The following is an 11,406-nucleotide window of genomic DNA, read 5'->3' as shown; positions in this document are numbered from 1 at the left end:
CAAATAGATAACTAGAGACCCTTATTTACTAGACTTTGATGGAAATCATTTGGGTGGTTGATTCCAATGAGCTTAGATAGTGGAGTTTAGTTACCAATATGAAAGTCAAGTTATTTTTCATGAGTCCAAAATACTCTTCAAAGGGAGAGTGAGAAAGCAGGAAACAAATGAGTTTCCTTAAACGAAACCTTTTAATTCTTTTGAGAGGTATTTTGGGCTCTTGAAAAAATAATGTAGCTTCTATATTTGCAAGTAAATATTCATGTAGACTATTCACATCAACTCTGATGTATGAGAGTCTGCTAAGTTCCTATTGAAAAACCAATGATATCAAGTGCTCGATAGTTGCTGGATTGTTCAAATTTAGAAGTTCGTTGCTAAAAATATCATAAATCGTTGTTAAAGTAATCATAGACCATGCCTGCATCATAAACTATGGGTAATGTTAATTTAGTGACTTTTTTAATGGCAGATTTTTAAATTTTAACCATCCAACAGCACATATATCTCTCTCTGTGTGTGTGTGTGTAAACGAATCATTTTATCATTATTTTTAGATTTTGTCAGTTGCATTAACCGTTATTGAAACCCTTAAGTATCAACTACGCTTATAGAACTACTGGGCAATACTTGGTAAGCACCAATCACAGAGCCTGAATTTCAACATGGTTTTCTTACTCGCAGAAACTGGCGCAGTAGATTACATGCCAACTACTTCATGTTTTGCCGGTACAGTTGCTCATTCTAAAAACCAGTTCAGGTTTTGGTACCCCGTTGTACAATCCATACCTAGTGGAAGCTCTTCCTTTTCAAGTGTTGGTTAAAGCCCCTGTCTGCTGGTCCTCGTTAAAGAAGGCTTGTACAATATAACGTGATGATTGAGAATTGAGATACATGCGTGCCATAAATTGCTGTAAGTCCAAGGCAATGAAGATATTTTCTAGTAGAGAAAACAAGGAATAGCATCTGCGAGGAAGCTGACAAGGAAATTTTCTTCCGTCCGGTACTTTAATATGGCTCAAGTGGCCTGAGCCTTTAACTCGAAGATTACATTGAGGAAGCATCGAGGAAGTTGCCTGAATTAGTGAACCTTTTGATCCAATATGGTGGAAGCATCGAGGAAGTTTCCCAGACCAATCAATCAGTTTCAAAGGTGATGTAATTTTCCACCCATCAGCAGCATGAATATAGCACCACCTAGTAGTGTCCATATCCAACATCCCATCAATATCTTATCATATCTGATGAGATATCCTCCTTCAGTACTGCATCATCCGTCCTTATGCTCGCTTATATCTAAGTTTACAATTTAAATTGTTGAAGTCTCCATAAAGTTTTGTACTAGCTTTTTTTTTTTTTGTGAGAATGAGAGTATTCACAGTACCGTTGAGAAGAAAGCCAAAGCTCTTACCAGCCCCTAGTTGCCTTTTGATGCATCGAAGTGTCACCCACGATTTTATACTAGTCACTCATTAACTAACTTCATCAAACGGCACAAAACTAGCTAGTTTAAAACCGATTGTGCTTAAAGACACATCGCAAATATGTGCTTCAAAAGTTGACGACAAGCTAATTCTACAAATTACCATGTATGAGCTTTAATTATTATATGTCGTGTACTATTTCATAATTTGTTTTGATTTTCTCGCGTTTTAATTATATCCAGTCATTTCATGAGACGCCATTTGATATCCTAAAGTCAAACCTTCTGAAATCATCCAAATTAAATTGGGTATCGGCCTACAATAAGCCTCTTGGTTTTGGGACCATTTTTAGAACCATAATGAAATCCATCTAGGGCATGTCTGGGAAGGGGGAGATGAACTTCCATTATAGTGGTCATCAGCTGACCTGAATAAGTACCTTTCAATATCATCAATGAAAATGAAACCCATCCATCAAACTTCTAAGTAAAACCACAACATAAATGTAGTTTGTAGGAGAACGTCCGTTCTCAATTGTGTTCGAATAGGGGAAACACACCTTTTCCTCCCTGTTCAAACACTCATTTAGGATCACACGGCTTTTGATTATCGTAGTAAAAATAAGACCCTGCTTGTTAGAAATATTGAATCCTCATCTTCCATGGCCGCTAGAAACAGGCTCGATTCAAAGTTTTGTCACGTTATACTTTCATTCCCATATCCCGATATCGTCATCTCCAACTGAAAAGAACTTTTTTACTTTTATGGAACAAAAAAAAAGAAAAGCACAAGGTACCATTGTCATTTAATGAGCAACTAAATAATAATTAAATATTTGCATTTAGACCTGTTCTTAGCTTTAAACCTGGATGATGGTTCAAATAAAAAATTTTACAAGTGGCTGCCCAAGTGAGGCCTGTATCAAGAAAGAAAAATATAGGGAATTTTCTGAAACTATGGGAAAAAATGATCTGAAAGTGTGCGGATGCTCTGAACAAATAAAGGGGCCCCCGAATAGCCCCCTGCAGGATTTGGAAATTTTTCTTTCTGATGTAGCCTTTTGTTAAGGGGCTCAAAAGTATGTACTGCAGCATGTTCATTCCCGAAAATGTACACCACAGTGTCGCTTTTGACTTTTTGACCCTGTTTCGGCAGCTGATCATTTATTTCTGGGTTCTTTTGTTCCAGCCTTTTTTTTTCCTCTCTCTCTCATCATGCCTTCAACAATGAAAGCGGATCACTACTGTTATCCAGTAGAAATCTTCTAGTTAATCAGTATATATATATACTAGTTAATCAGTAAATGTAAGACTAAGCTCATTGAGAAAGTAAATGTAAGACTAAGCTAATTGAGAAAACCCTAGACAGCCGGGCAATCAGAAACATGGTAATTGGGCTGCCCTCAAATAGTGAGAAGATAACTAAAAGGTCATGCACACACACAAGATTTTAACGCCGTTCCATCAGAGGTCTACGTCCATGGTATCTCTCTGTGTCAACTTGCAACTGAGATAGAAGAGTGCCACTAGATAAGTACATCGATGGCAACTGTCTCCTCATTTGAAGTAGATCATCTTTTGTTTGTTACAGTCGATCTATTTACATGATCATCTCTATCCTGCCGACCATTCTATATATCTTGGCATGCTGAGTTGTCAATTTGATAGGCCTGCCTGAGTCTTCAATGATTCACGATATAGAAGGATCCATCTTGCCTGATTCTTGAGATTCGTCTTTATCCTTAACAATAACAACTGTATATATGAAAGGTCCTGCACCATTTGGAAGTTACCCAATCTCATACACAAGTCCTGTTTTCTATAATGCAGGATTATTTGGCTACAGAAGCTACTTTTACAATCAACTATTATTTTTCATTGGTGATCAGGAACTCCCACCATCCCTCTGAGATGACCTTTGTTATTTTTGTCATGGGAGTTATAATAGTAAACTAATCTTGAATATTTAGTTTCTTATCTCGTTGTGGAAAGGCAAAGGACTGGTCAGCGGGCTCATCTGTATATGTAAGTTTTGGCTCTACCTGGTTTCCCGGTCCATATGTTATCAGTTTTAATTATATATTTATTTATTTATTTTAAAAAAATAAAACATTGTCGGCTATTCACAACTGATTCTGCTGAACCGGTGAATTGGTCGATCCACCTAATTGGCAGCTCCACCGATTCGATTCACAAACTGATTTTTATTTACGGTGTCTTTTTTCATGTTAATTAGTTCATAAAATATCATATCTTCATTCACTTTTTGGAGATTTCATCCTACGGATTCGCAGGACTGTTAGCAAGCTTTCCCTACTATATATCATTGCGAATATCTTTAACAAATATAGTGGAATCCTTCATTTCATGAGGAATCATGTTCCTTCTCCATCATAATTTCAACGACTACCACATGGAATGTCACAGGCCAGCAACTTTTCTTTTCAACCCAAGCACTTTCTAATTAACTTTGCTTTCTTTCGAAAAATATAACTCCACGTTAATGTACTGTAGGCCAACCAATCTTTTTTTACTATCACGTGTCGTACGCCCATGCCCCTTCGGCCACCTCAGAAATAATTAACTATGATTGTTTCCAATCCAAGTACAAAAAGCAAAACAAATAACTGTTAGATCCAAAGATCGATCTAAGGTGACAACAAGCACGGGGCACGCACATGCGGCAGGTAATTAAGATAGATTATTTCCTATTATGAATGGGAAAAAAAAATCTAATGAACATTAGGTGGGAGTCCTAATATTTATTATATTAGGGCAGTATACTTCCCTATCTAAATTTCACAATATTTATTATATTAATTGGTCATCTCAGTTAGGTGGGAGTCGTAATGGTCTTTTCGTCTGCTCTTAGATGTTGTACTTTTTTATCGAATAAATTTGATTTGGTCACCTGTCACACAAAAAAAAAAGAAAGAACTGCCATATTCTCAAATCTCAATGGAGCGCACCCACTCTTTGGGTCACATTGATAATCTTGACGTTTACATATGCATTATTGATTTCGATTGCCTTATCTTGTTGTTCTTATATTTTCATATATATTATCTTCGTTTTCAAAGTTCTAGTATAATTGTTTCCTTCCTTTTTTGTTGGGGGCATTTCTATTTAAGTCATAAACACAAATGGTTTTTCTTTTTATTGATATATGTCTTTCAAATAAAAGTACCTACCTTTGCTATTATTTTGAAATTAATTTTAGATGTTCGTTGAGAGTAAACTAATTTTTTATGGCATTGTTTTGTATTATTTACGGGGAAGGAAAACTGCCTAAACACAAGCCAAACCCTTCCTAACTTTGCCTCCAGGGTTTATGGCTCCTGCCACCATAAAAAGCACAAGTTTTGACAACAACATGACAAGGTTATGACTGATTTAAAAGAGTGTTGGTTACTCGTGCATGGTTAAAAAAAAAAGTTCAAGTGTACCTCTAGCCCACTTGTATTGGGTCCTTAGCTCACCTTTAGCATGCATAAGAGCCTGTACATACTTTAGCATGCATAAGAGCCTGTACATATACAGGCATGTAATCAGGATGGGACTTAAAGTGTTCAACTAATTGACACTGTATGCCTAAAAAATATCCACATGCATCTTCCATGCAAGTTATAACTTGGTATAACTTTGATACCATCCCTTTGCGACGGTTGTAGGCAGAAGTCTATGAAGAGAACTAAAATTGAGGCCTGTATTTGGTATTTTTTCCAAAAAATAAGATCAAATGTTCTTTCGACTTTTCATCTCAAAAGAAAAAGGTTCATCTATTTATATATCACATATTTTTTTCCTCTAAAAAATTATAAAATCATCACAAAAACGCAACTTCAGCGTGCAACGAGACAAGGAGCACGCAGTTGGACAACCATCCTGACCACTAGGACGTCCAAGCTGGTAGTCCTTGTCATGATTTTATTGTATTTTAATTGGATTTTGTGCAGGACTGGTGAATCTGCATGAGCATATATGATCTTGCATGCATGTGGACGTGCATACTCGTATTCAGTCCGTCCATGCTGAGCTCATCCCATTAATTGTCAATGATGTTGAACAAATACCTGAAATCCTTGTAAAAAAACAAGGGCGGGCGATCAGTAGCTGGGAAGATGACAAGTTACGGCAAAAAAAAAAAAGAAAAGAAAGAAAGGCCTCATCACTCCAAGTTTATGGTATATGTATTGATCTCCAATATTTTTGTTGCATTGGTTGGTATATAGCACCTAAGGTCATCGTTTTTAAAAATTATCATTTTTTTTCTCAAATATGTTTTATTTTTAAAAATATTGCAACGCTGTACAGGTTGTTGAAATATGCCATATGAATGTACGTATGCCCTTTAAATATTTAAAAGCTTAAATATATATAAGACGATCACATAAGATTTTTCGGTCTCCTTTTTTTTTTTTTTTAAGGAACATGCGTCTTTGCATACTGAACTTCCAGCTCACCAGTTGTGGAACTTGATTCAATGTGACGTCAATTATATAAATGCTATTACAGGTACTGCTTCAAGGGGCGAATCTCAACCTGCTCATTGGCCAGTTTAGTTTGCACGTGAAAATATATATATTAATAAACCCAAGCAATTGGTATGGTAGGATCACCAAAACTTAGATACCCTTCAAAGACGCTCACTTTCAACAAATATAAAAATGCCTTTAGGTTCTCCCACGTTAGGTGTTATATCATCTACTTCACCTTCAAGAAGGAGTAAACATATTTTGATTTAATTAGTGTTAAGTGTTGTGGATCCGAACTTGCATAATAGTCAGCTTTAAGTCTTGCCTACAAAAAGTTACAAACTATGATAATTATTAATATAGCACTGTTTTGAAGTTAATTCTTAATTCTTATGCACGCATGAGACGTTACCTTTATCTCTACAACCAATAATGCGATATACAAATACGCAAACTTATATATGACTATTTTGAAAGTTCTTATGCACGCATAAGATATTATAATTCACCCGTCTGTGTGTGCGCGCGCCCATCTTTAATTTGTGTTTCGTTTGATTTCTGTTTGCTTTCGCAACTTTCGGGACAAGCTTGTCCCACGTTTTATTAATTGATCCCCTTTTTGGTCGGCAATGACTGAAGAGAAAAGTCTTCGAATGTTGAACTATGTGTCTCATGCCTTCAGGTGTGATTGAAACTTAAACCTGACATAAAAACTGAGGACCGCTTCGTATAGCTAATGCCACTAAGGGACTTCGTATACAGTTTTGGTTTGCATGTTTTAAAACACCACAAATTAGAGAAACGTTGGTAAGTATATCCCTAAAGTTTATGAACCATTCAAGCTGTCTCTCGCATGCATGGGGTGTTGCACTTACAATTTGCCTTCTCCAATTCTTGAATCCATTTTTCTTCTTCTTAATACGGCCGACAAAATTTCTTTTCTTTCTTTCTTTCTTTCTTTCTTTCTTCTTTTACGGCATCAGCTTTTCGTCGTTATTTGACTCCTTTCGAATGCAAAAAAGTTAATAAAGTAATGATAAGAATAAAAAATAACAGTTCTAATTTCTAGTAGCTTAATGTTATGATTATTAATGGCTTACTTTTAGATAAGATGGAGGAAGCAAAAGAGGTTGGCGGTGAAATATAGTTACATCAACTACTTTTGTTGCTGTCAACTCCAGCTCATGATTCACAAGTCAATCTTTACCGTCGAGACCCGGGACGTGTAGCTAGTCTATATAAAGTGATCAATTCCCTCCAAACCTTCGCCTCGACTTTAGTATATACTTCTCTTAGTGCACAAGGAAACAATATTGGGTCCCATTTATGATAGATATCATATGGTAGTCGAATAAAATGCCTTTAGTCAGTGGTGAAGCCAGAATAAAAATATCGAGTCGTCAGCCAAAGTTTGATGTGGATGTGGGCGTTGCATGTAACTTTTAAATCATTACAAGTTAATTAATTTTAAATTTTTAAAATGAACCCACACTAACCCTCATGTGTATCTCCACCACTGCCTCTCGCCTTGCTGATTTCATTATTTATTTCTTTAAAGGGCAAGCTGGGTTAGGCAGGATGGAACTGCCCATCCATAGAAATGGTTCGGACAAGTTAGCTGGGCAAAGAAATTAGGGAAAGTGAAAGAAAAAGATAAAAACCTTCCCCACACACGCACAAAATGCAGCTGCCATTTTTTTTTCCTTGTGAGGAGAGCTAGCCTCATCCGCACTGGCAAAGAGGCACCAATATATAGATACAAGGACAAGTAGTTGAGTGCGCCGCTCGACGCAACACGTGTATGCTAAAAGAAAAAGGACATGGAGTAGGATTTTTAAATATTATTTAAAAAAATATGTCCTTTAAACTTTTTCAGTTTTTTTTTTTTTGGTCCTTATAAAACGTTATCTTTGTTTATTAACTAGAAGTATGTTCGGCATTAATCATTCGCCAAAATTTTGTGCACAGTAAGAGCACATAACCCGCTTGGCAGTGTGGGCCGCTGCCCACGAATAGCTACATACAGCCGGTTAGCTAGCGCCTCGCGGCGTTGCCTAGAACCTTTGCCTCTTAGATAGGAAAGTGCCTGCCTTGTGAAGCGTCTATACATCTCCCAAGGCAGAGAAGGATTCCCTGCGGTCTGCGGATAGCAAGTTCAAAACAGCTGGTTCCGGAAATCAAGTCGAAGAAGTTGTGGGCTCTGCACAATGGTTTCTTTTTCTTTTTATGCCCATTTGAGGGCGGCAACCAGAAAGATAGGGATGCACTACGATTAGCTCAAGCCACAAACAGAATATCGCATAGAGTTGAAAAGCCATGAACGGCTTGATGCTTGGTGCTACAACGACACGAATATATCCGCAAGACTGTGACGAGGACGAAGATTCTTTTCTAAAACTAAAATCCCTCGAAAAGCTGGATTGTTTTGCAAGAAATAATATTCCTAGGCGGAAAAACTTTCTTCGACTTACCGTGAAAACTGACCATCGATTTGAAAAACTAGCAGAAAGTTTTGAGAAAGGTCAAAAAAGGAGTATGCATATTATATTTCCGACGAAATGGACGGATGCTTTAAATGAGAAAAAGGTAGGTGACAACGCAGATATCGTAAAAAACGTGGAAGTAAATACGATGGTGGTAAACTAGGTCAACTGAAACGTGGGGTGTGGCCCCATACAAAAGGAACCGAACGTCGATAGTCAATCGAGGCACAACGTAGCAACTGTTCAGTCCTGTTGCACGCATTGGGAAGTCACAAATTTGCAAGACGAGCGAAGGATTCATGATCTATTTAGTCAGCATCGCTTCTCAACTCGGTGGGAACCGGATTTGTGTATGTGCATCTGGCTGTAATGCTTTAGGATGAAAAACTATTATCTCTTATTGGACCAGTAAGATCTAACCATTGAAATTTGCGATGATGAATCCATCCACAGATCGTGATTTTCTCGAAATAGTTCATGAACTGTGTATCTGCTTGAAATCATCTGTCTGGTGTTCTAAAGGGCGAATGCGTGCCAACTCGAGAGTATGATTCATCACCAACTGACATGCCCATCTGTTACAGTTTTCGTGGAAAATTTCGCTGTTTGGACTGAAATTAAGAACGTTAGCTGGCGAAACTCATACGTCAACGATGAATAAAAGCAAGCATGATCATGTCTACCACGACGACGGTGCTGTGAATCGGGCCCTGTAGGGGCCGGGCCGGGCCGGCCGGCCCCCACTGCTATTTCGTGTCGCTGTTTGGACTGAAATAAGAACGTTAGCTGCGAACTCATACGTCGACGATGAAGAAAAGTAAGCATGTTCATGCCTACCACGACGACAGTGCTCTAAATCAGGTCCTGCGAGAATGAATTACATTTCATTTGAATTATTGATCAGAAAGTTCTACTGCCTGGTACCGAGGCAGCTCTCAACTAAAGACAAGGGAAACTCTAAGAACAATGAAAATTAAAGGAAGAGGAGTTTTCACTCTTGTTTGGGAGGTTGGATAACCTTCCCTCACCTCTGGTTCTGCTTTCGACGGTAGGATAAACTTAAAAAAAAAACTTTTTTCATTACTTTACTTGTGTCGGTGAAGAACGAACAGCGGATGATCAACTGTCTCTTTTTTTGTTATGCTTGATGGATACGATATATACTCTCTCTCTTTCTCGTGTTAGGTCGCACCTGCAATCCAGGCAGATTAGCGGCACACACAGGACGCACCTACAACAACTACCATTTCTTCCAGAACCTGAAAGCTGAGCGGCGGACGGCAGCTGTCGCCAAAATCTATGCCCTTATTTGCAGCTTTTCCTAGTTACTTTTACTGTCCCAGAACTCATGTCATGTCATGGCGCCAGTGCTGTTGCGTTTGTACGCGGAGATAGATCGGCAATTGTATTAAAGTGGCCCGTTTTTTGTCGGCACAATCAAACATGGGCCTGCTTAACCCTGGCCCGTTTTTCATGCGAAAAGAAAATAAAATGTTTCGAATTTCTTTTTTATTGCTAAGTCACTTTCGCGAATGGTCGTTATGATTTTTATCGCCGTTTGATAAGAATACCACATTGTATTATTAAAATACATATTTTTAAAACGCATGTTCCAAAAAATACCATATTCTTGTCTTGAGAAACGTCGTGTAATTTGTAAATTGTCTTTAGATCCAACAATTACATACTAGATGTATGCACCATGTTCAATGACACAAAAACACAATTCTTGCAAATACGTGTTTTAAGAATAATGTGTTCTAATAAGTAATAACCCATTATCCTTCTTATCAAGCACCTTCGTAACAGAACAGACCATTTGGTTATTGTATATAGGCATGTGGGAGCAGTTGCACAAGTGGCCCCACATTCCTTTATCGTTATCTATTTATTTATATGTATCTGTGTCATAATGAATTTAATATATGTTTTTTTAGATCAGTGCTACTTAACTTAAAATTTCTAGCTTCCCTATTGCTTACATGGAAACCCATTTTAAATAAATGGTTATAACCGATTGTAGATTTAAGAACCACTGTAAGATTTTTCATTCTCGCAATCCATGAATTTTAATTCAGACGAAGGGTGTGACTTGAAACCTACCCATTTTAAGTTGTAGGAATTGCGAAATTATTTTAGGATCCGTGCATTCTTCAAACAAGACGATTTAAATTCTGAATTTTCAATTTTAGCATCCCTGCATCGCATTTCATTTATGACCTTATATTATATTATAGGTAAACAACAGGCTATTCCTGTGTTAGCCTGTATAAGGTGAGGCCGCGACAGTGGACCCTCGTAAGCACGAGTTCATAGCAAATTTCATGCCCTCCCTTCTTATGGGTTAACATGTAAACTCAGGTACCATATGCCAAGATGTATATGAGAAAGGAGAAAGATAAACTACCTTACAAGATTCCCCATTTTTCAAACAAATCCAATCATATCCAGATAACCATATCTTGAAAACAAAAGGAACAAATTGTGAAGCCCATGCGATACGTACACAAACACAACACGTTCAGAAAGCTGGAGTGAACATCCTTTTATGGGTGACAAGTTACGGGTCCCACTACTGACTACACGTACACCTGAGATATAAAGAATGCAACATCCAGCTAATTTTTGCTAAGCTGGTCAGGAGTCTACACATATGTAGTGTAAAATGCTGTTGTTTTGCCTTAACAACTGTCGAAGGGACCCTCGTCCATCGAAGGAGCTGGTAGTGCTGTACATGTTCCGTGTGTGTCATGTGCGTGCATGGGCATGTGTATGTTTTAACGCCAGTAAGGATAGGCATAAACATGCGGCGGCGGTGGTTAATTTTTACATTTCGAAAATTTTTTTCATGGGCATGCTAAACGGTCCAACAAACTTATCCGAATAGCGTCAAACTAAACTCGAATTCAAAAATTATATTATACAACTAAAAATTTTCAATTTTGCTAGTGTAATTTTTTTTTTCACTTAGTTGGGGTGGGGCCACGGCCTAGGCGGCCCCCCCTCCCTCCGCCCCCTTGATGCC

The sequence above is a fragment of the Nymphaea colorata genome, chromosome 3, assembly GCF_008831285.2.
Source record: "Nymphaea colorata isolate Beijing-Zhang1983 chromosome 3, ASM883128v2, whole genome shotgun sequence".
NCBI lineage: Eukaryota > Viridiplantae > Streptophyta > Magnoliopsida > Nymphaeales > Nymphaeaceae > Nymphaea > Nymphaea colorata.
This window is presented reverse-complemented; position numbering follows the sequence as displayed.